At 48.0% G+C, this 7,682-nt stretch overlaps 1 pseudogene; it reads left to right on the forward strand.

The window, feature by feature from the left end:
• Positions 1 to 2,110: 2,110 nt before the first annotated feature.
• LOC125757402 (uncharacterized) lies at positions 2,111 to 3,152 on the forward strand (annotated as a pseudogene).
• The last annotated feature ends 4,530 nt before the right edge of the window (positions 3,153 to 7,682 follow it).

Raw genomic sequence — 7,682 nt, forward strand, 5'->3', positions numbered from 1 at the left:
TCACGTGTTCGTTTGCGTTTGACACTCACGCCGGTACGCGTTAGTGGGGGTTGCCCAGTTCCTGTGGCGCATACCCAACTGGTGAGTTTTGGACGATGGAGCAGAAGTTACCGGCGGCTTAAACAACTTCGCTGTTAAAATTAAAGAAACACATGGCACACGGATGTGCGGCAACGTTCACAAGTGGTAACAGACGAAGGCGAGCAGTCTCGTACAGTGCTTGCGAGCTTTCTTGCGTCGGATGGGATGTCAGCGCTGTTTTTCGTAGGAGTCTAGTTCTTACGGTTTCCGTGAAGTGGGTTGAGCTAACATGAGAGGAAATACTGCAGGCTTGGTTGCAAAGCTGGTTTGACGTATCGTCGTCATATAGTCATTCAGATAATGTTGGGCAGCCAGGCGATACTAGGCGATGCTAACTGCTTCTAGAAGAGCGACGGGGTTCAGCTTCTATGCCCTACACTAGGTGACACAAGACAAGAGTGAAATGGTTAGCAGGGTGATGTTCTGCATCCCTATTCATTTCCTCAGGTTTTCTTTCTGTGAGAATGGGGATGCAGCACACGTGACATGGATTGGCGCCGCTGTCTTGTCTAAGTAAGATGAGTAAGATGAACTTAGGGAAACACTTGCCGCAGAAAATCAATCAAATTCTTTGTCACGCCAGATCAATTGACGCCTGGCTTACACAATTATCGTTGTCGCACAAGTTTTGCGCGACTAATTTGATGTATGAACCGATACCAACTCGCCCAAGTTGCCATTTTACTTCAATATATATCTACCGTGCCCCTTTTGACAAGGGTCGACAGTGATGACCGAGTTCGTCAGGCGCCAGCGTCCCGTACATACCTCGCAGATGTGCCCCAGTGGGAAGTGTCCTGTTACTACGTTCGTGGCGGGCGCGTTCCACTGGTTCTACGTTGTTCAGTGTAGCAGACAGTGATCTATGTCTTGAACGACTTCCGTAGCTAGCACAGGAACAAGAGGACAAAACATGCTTAAACATAAAGTGGTCCAATATGAACAACGCTTTCGGGCCTGCTCCACTCTAAAGATGCAATCGGCTCCTATGGGCAAGCGTCGCCCCTTAAAATGAGTTTTAACAATATGGACTCTTTGGCTGCGGCGCCCGTTAAGCAGCGTGTCACTTCGTTGAAAAATTACATTCACTGACAAATTCGTTAGACCAATCGTAATATTTTTTTCTCTTCTCTTTTGTCGCGGTACTCCTTTTATCACACACAGCTTTAACAGCGAAGTTGTTTAAGCCGGCGGTAATGTCGACCCTACTGCAAAACTATCGTCGGCATGAACAGGTACGTGCCACAGAATTCGGGCAAATCCCACCACTCACCGCTATGGCGTGGCCTCGTATAGTATAGTGTGTCAAGGGGATTAGAAAGGGAAGTGAAGTGAGGAGCAGAAACACGGCAAGGAGAGTAAAGCGTAGGACACAAGAAATGAGAAAGAGATAAATAAAGGGAAAGAAATGCAGAAATAAGAAGAAAGATAGACAGAACATCAACGAAAGAGAAAGAAAGCAGTAGACAGAGAAAAAAAGATATAGAGAGAAAAATTGTAGCAGAAAGAATATTCTTCACGAAAACCCGCGAGCCGTCCATCTGGAGGCGAGCGTGCTAACCCCTCAGCTATCTAGGCACGCTAGCAGAGCATGCGAGCAGACCTAGAGATTCATGGGGCGTCCTAAGAAAGTGCATACTCCCGAGGAGGAAGCTGCGCATCTCGAAGATAGACGTGTTCGTCGACGGGGAGTACGAGCGGCTACGGTCCTGTGCTTCGCTGCGCCAAGTTTTGCGCGACTTAGTCCAAACATTAAAGCCTTTAATATGCGAAGCAGCTTTTGCTCGGGGCTGTGTCCGGCGTCGGCGGTGGCGTCCGCTCTCCCTTTCGCAGGCGCCTACACTCCCTCCCACTCTTCCTCGTTACGCAGGTGTTTGGTCGCCTTCTGTCCTTCTCTCCCACGTGATGCAGCCGTCCCGCAGACAATTACCGCCTGTAACCCACTCTCTCCTCTCCGTCCGCCATTTCATGTGTATATAAGCGCGTGCCCTTGGTCGGCTTCCGTCATTCTTGCTTCGATCCCGGTCAGATGAATTGTAACGTCAACGTAGCCGCCAGTTGCAGCAGCATTCCAACCTCTGCTGAGATCGAGATCGTCGCGGAGCAGCAGCGCAGTGCTCGCGATGCCGAACGCATACACCTATGCAGGCAAGGTGATTCCGAACTCCGGGCCAGCGAAGCGCAAGCGAAACGGCATTTTCGAGCTGCAAGCCCCGAGGTCAAAAACGCCGACGGCGAAGCCAAGCGTCAGCGTCGAGCTACCGCTTCCACTACAGAGAGACAACGCGAGTCTGCGGCGAGGGCAGCGAGGCGTTCTAGACAACTGCAACGACCGGGAACTGACAGAGCGACCATGCGATTCAAGCGAGACATCCTCGACCGGAGCTTCGGACACAGCTGCAACGTGTGCGACCGACTTTTGTTCGACAACAACCTGAGCGAGGTCGGTAGGATCCAGAACGAACAACATCGTAACGTCGCCGTTGGAGTACTGCAAAGAGAGTTTGCTGCTGACTGCGGCGACGTCTTGCAGTTCAACGTGTGCTCCACGTGCAAGGAAGCGTTGCCGTCGGGGAAAGTTCAAGCCATGAGGTTGACCCACGGCTGTCACTACCCACCGATGCCTGAACACCTACCCGAACTGAATGCGGTCGAAGAGCGGATCATCGCGCCTCGCCTGCCATTCATGAGCATTCGACGCCTGACGCACGGCAACGGCCAATACTCAATCAAGGGCCAGGTAGTGAGCGTGCCCCTCGAACTGCAGGAAACCGTGCAGTGCCTGCCCAGAAACGTACCGACGACGCAGCCATCGACGTCCACAGCAAGCGAAGACTCGTGAGCAAGGCCTCGTCAAGAAGAGCACCGTGCACTCGTGGCTGAAATACCTAGAGCGGAGTCCTCTCTACCGGCACCTGAACATCAAGATCAACTGGAGCCGTCTGTCTGAGTTCGATGACGATGACGTCGAGTGTAACGACGATGAAATCGAAGCCGTCACCGACATCACTGACCTGGACGATTCCGTGCAAGCCACAATCGCACTCAACGCCGCGAGCCAGAAGAAGTAGACGCCGTCAGGGCTACGTCGTGTACAACGACGTAGCCCTGGCGGCGTCTACTTCTTCTAAACAGAGCAACAACGACGACGACGACAACGACGAGGAAACGGTGCAGGGCCTGCTGCAGGGCATGCTCGACAACACGCTCAAGTCTGCACTGGGCTCCGGGCGAAGATAAGATTCCCATCTTCCTACTCTTCGACGTTCACTCGGCGCTAACGAAAAGCAACGCACAAACAACGCGTAATGATAACACGAACATTACATACAAACCTCACACACTAACGGAAAGCCGAGTGAACTTAACGGACACTTGGTGTGCGCCCCGAATGCTGCTTCGCATCGCCTCATGGTTCTCTTGAATGGGAGATGGTCTAATTTTTGAAAGAATAAATTACCTTGCCTGTTACAATATTAAGCTCGTGTAGAGAGGGTATACGTTAACCAGCAACACGCACGTACTCCGTCGGCAGTTAGCATACGGTACTCTTATTTCTAAGTACACAGCATTTGAATTGTTGCAAACTGCGGCTGCACTAGGGTTTACTTCGGAGAAGCTCATGCTTATTACTCGCAGTAATAATGGGGCGATTTTACAAGAGCAAATCATAAATAGAGCAGTCTAAAATGTGGGAATCGTTACGATATCTCGTAGACAGCCGCAGCTAGCGAAAGTAGACGATAAGTACAGATAAGTCACTGCATTCAGGGAAAGGAGGTGAGAGGGACTGCGCCGAAGCAGCAGTTATGCTCCTTGCAGAATGCTGTACATATGCGTGTCTCTTTCTTGTTTCAGTTTATTTTCAATGAGAGTGATGTTTATCTTTTACGTGTATCTGTGTCTGCGGGTACGGCGAGCAATAAACCACAAACTCCTTGTGTACGCTCACGGTATTGGAGTAATACAACAAAACAAGTTGAGCGGTCTCTCGATGTTTATAATAAAACGGACCTCAGGTAAGAGTTCGAATATTGTCGAAAGAATTAAAGCGTGGCTTGAACGCGAAGTAACCGAAAGGAAAATCACGTAACTTTTATTTGGCGCCTGAACTTAGTTCTAAATAAAGACAAGTACAAGCTACGGCAGCAGTGAAATTGAAGTCTATGTTGGTGCGCTATAATACAGAAGGTGAGATGAATTTTCAGCATTTCAAGTACAATAAACTGTGTAGAAATTAATTCACCCTGACAAGATATTGTCATGTTTCAGGCGTCATGAAGAAAAATATTTGCCACCAAGCTGTTGGGCAAAACAGCTCCAAGAAGTTCGAAATACCCCTTTGTGGCACAGAGCATGCCCTGTTAAGGAATATTAAGGCAGCTTCTAACTAGTTCTACCAAGCCTGAAGGAACAGCGGAACCGGGCGGCTTTCTTTGCTTCTATTTATTTTTCTGTTCCTTTGTCCCTCTCCTTCCTTCTCGCTGTCTTTCTCTTTGTCTCTTTCTCTCAGTTTTTTTCTATCTCTTTTTGTCCCTGTTACTTTCTCTTTCTTTTTCTCTATATCTACTTATCTCTCTCTATTTGTCGATTCCTTTCTCTTTCTCTCTATTTCTTTGGTTTTCTCTTTCTTTCTTTTCTTTATTCTATATCTTTCTGTCTTTCTTTCTCTGTGCATTTGTCCTCTCACCATCCAAGTTATTGCATCTCGCGCTCTAGATGTGTTCTGGAATCGAAGCAGAATATTAAGAAGGGGACCAAAAGAGCGCTTGCCGGTAGAGACATTGCGTTGCACACGCTATGCTTTAAGGTAGATGCCGCGCATCACGATGATATTTTCTGTTCAGGCCCAACGGATTTCCTTTGAGCATAAACAGTTCCGCTGTAAAAATCGTGTGTCAGATGCTCAGGCGTGGTAGCTGAACTTTATTGTAGCGAGACAAAAAGCCACTGGCGCTGCATTTAAATGTCCGTCATTAAGCAAACTTACTCATAATAGTTTCGCCTCAAGGGCGAAGCAATGAATGCGATAGCAAGAAATTGGAATGTCACAGGAAGAACGGCAAGGAGCTAGAAACTTGCTGCGCGCTGCTCAAGCCCAAAGGACGCAGGAAAAAAAAACAGACTGGCGAGCGCTAACTAACAACTGTCACAGCTCGACACTTGCAGCGCGCTGCGAAAACACAAAGAAGGACGCAGGAAAGGAACGCACAGGTATGCACAGGACAAGCACGAACTTTCCAAGTTGTTATTTCAACTAGCCCCTACTTTGGCCCTTCTAGCTTGCAGCTCGCTCCTTTCCCAAACGTGGCCGCCGCAGCGAGCATGATGACCTTCGTATGGTCTATAGCTCCAAGCAAACGCTCCGGTGAAAGCACAAGACGTGCAGGACTCCGCCCCAAGAGACAAGCGCGCGAGCACGGTTGACCGCGTCCTGTATGTGAAAGTACAAGTCGGATGCGCACATCCCAACTGCGGCGAAACACTAGAAAGTTTTGAAATTGCGGAAGCAAGAAATTTCCGAGATGCCAGGGCGCATGCGCAGAACGCCAGCCGCTATCGCACTTGCTCTTGCGTTGTCCCAACATCCTGTAGCACTCTCCTTTGGGCGGCGAAGAAAACCGGAGAGCGCGCGACCACAAAAGACAAAAATTAAGACGGCGCTTGGGAGTGGCGCTAAAGGCTCGCGTTCCCTGCTCTCGTCGATTCTGGTCACTAAAATAAAACTTCATTTGGGTCTAGTTGGTACATATTCGTGAGGCTAAATTTGCAGCGCAAGCGCGCTTCTTTGTCCTTCTTACTTCTTTACTTTTTTCTCCCTGCACCCATCTGAACATGATTTCATGTGTTTGCTTATCTAATACACTATCAGCGTCTCTCATAATGATATCGTGGCTTTGGGACGTTAAACTCCAGATATTATTAATACACTATTATCCTTGTTGCACGTTTTGGTTGATGTTGACGTTTTGATGTGAGATAAGGTTGTTTTAGCCTTATATATGCATTGGCGTGTGAAAGAATAAAGCAGTTGTTTGTGAGCGCACGTGCGGTACGTTTATTTTCTTGATGATTGTCTGTATGTTTGCGCTGTAATTTTAGCCCCAGGATTTGGTCACGGCGTAAGGAAAGAAAAGATGGTTGATCCCTCCGCCATAGGAATCGGAATAACACGAAAGTAAAGCGTGCCCTTACAGAAGTAACTGAATCTTTACTGTAGATTTATTTAAGAAAGTTTGCAAAATGCATATTGATGATTGGTGGTACATCTCCATCCGGACGACTAACGTCCATGTTAAATGATTACAAAAAACCTTGTGGTAGCTGCAGTAGTTAACGGTGAAAGCGTAATCGGAGAACGAGGTGTGATAGCCAGACGAGCGTCGCATATTGGACGCTTAACTTCGTCGCCATCCCGCGGCATGTTAAATTGTGATTGAACACCACGGCCGGACTAGTACTCTAACCCGACTAAAGGGTAAAGCGGGGGACAGACGGTCCGATTTTCCATGCAATCCGACGGCCGACGCGGCGGTGGGGGAGAGGGAATGGAGGCTGTACGATGCTATGAAAGATCACCATTCCGGTTTCCCCTCCGCCGTGTCGGACGTCGAATCGCATGAAAAATCGTACCGTCTGTCTCGCCCTTAACGCAAACCGCGTCGTGCCGCTCCCCGACCGCGATTTTTCTCGGGGCGAGCGCTCGAGCGGGAAACGCGGTGTAACAGCCAGGTGAGGCAGGCGCGCGTCGCAGAGACGCTTTTACGACGCTTGCGCTAAGATAGCCACCTCGCGGTGTGTTAAGGCATTGACAAAATTGAACTTCTATTGAAAATGCGCCCAATGGGACGGACGTGTAACCTGTTGCAGGTGTTAATTGCGGAGGCCACAGTAATGACGAATTACTTTACTTTACCGCTCCCGGAGGGCAACACCACCCCGCCGACCGGGATAGTGGTAGATATAAAAGGCGCGCTTGTAAAGCATCTACAGTCTGCGACAGTGGTGCAGTGGATAGCGTGCCCGGATTCGATGCCCGTTGATTGAACATTTTTTCTTTGCCATCTGATCGTGTAAATTTTTTCAACGTCATTTCTGTGACGGAAATAGGTCACTGAAGTCTTGGTGGACACCGCCATAAAACACTTTCGTGTTAATATATATATATATATATATATATATATATATATATATATATATATATATATATAGATGCTGAAGTGAAGTGCACGAACGAACGAAAAACGATGCTTTATTGCCAACGTTGCGGCCGGGGACAGGCCTTCGTCAGGGCACACATGCATATGACTGTAATGCGTACGTCTTAAATAAGACGTACTTATTTATTTATTTACTTGCTTATTTAAGACGTACGCATTACAGTCATATGCATGTGTGCCCTGACGAAGGCCGGTCCCCGGCCGCAACGTTGGCATAAAGCATCGTTTTTCGTTCGTTCGTCCACTTCACTTCAGCATCTATAATTCTACCGAATCCAGGAAGACCTTCTACATATATATATACATATATATATATATATATATATATATATATATATATATATATATATATATACATATATATATATATATATATATATA

The sequence above is a fragment of the Rhipicephalus sanguineus genome, chromosome 2, assembly GCF_013339695.2.
Source record: "Rhipicephalus sanguineus isolate Rsan-2018 chromosome 2, BIME_Rsan_1.4, whole genome shotgun sequence".
In the NCBI taxonomy this organism is placed as follows: Eukaryota; Metazoa; Arthropoda; class Arachnida; order Ixodida; family Ixodidae; genus Rhipicephalus; species Rhipicephalus sanguineus.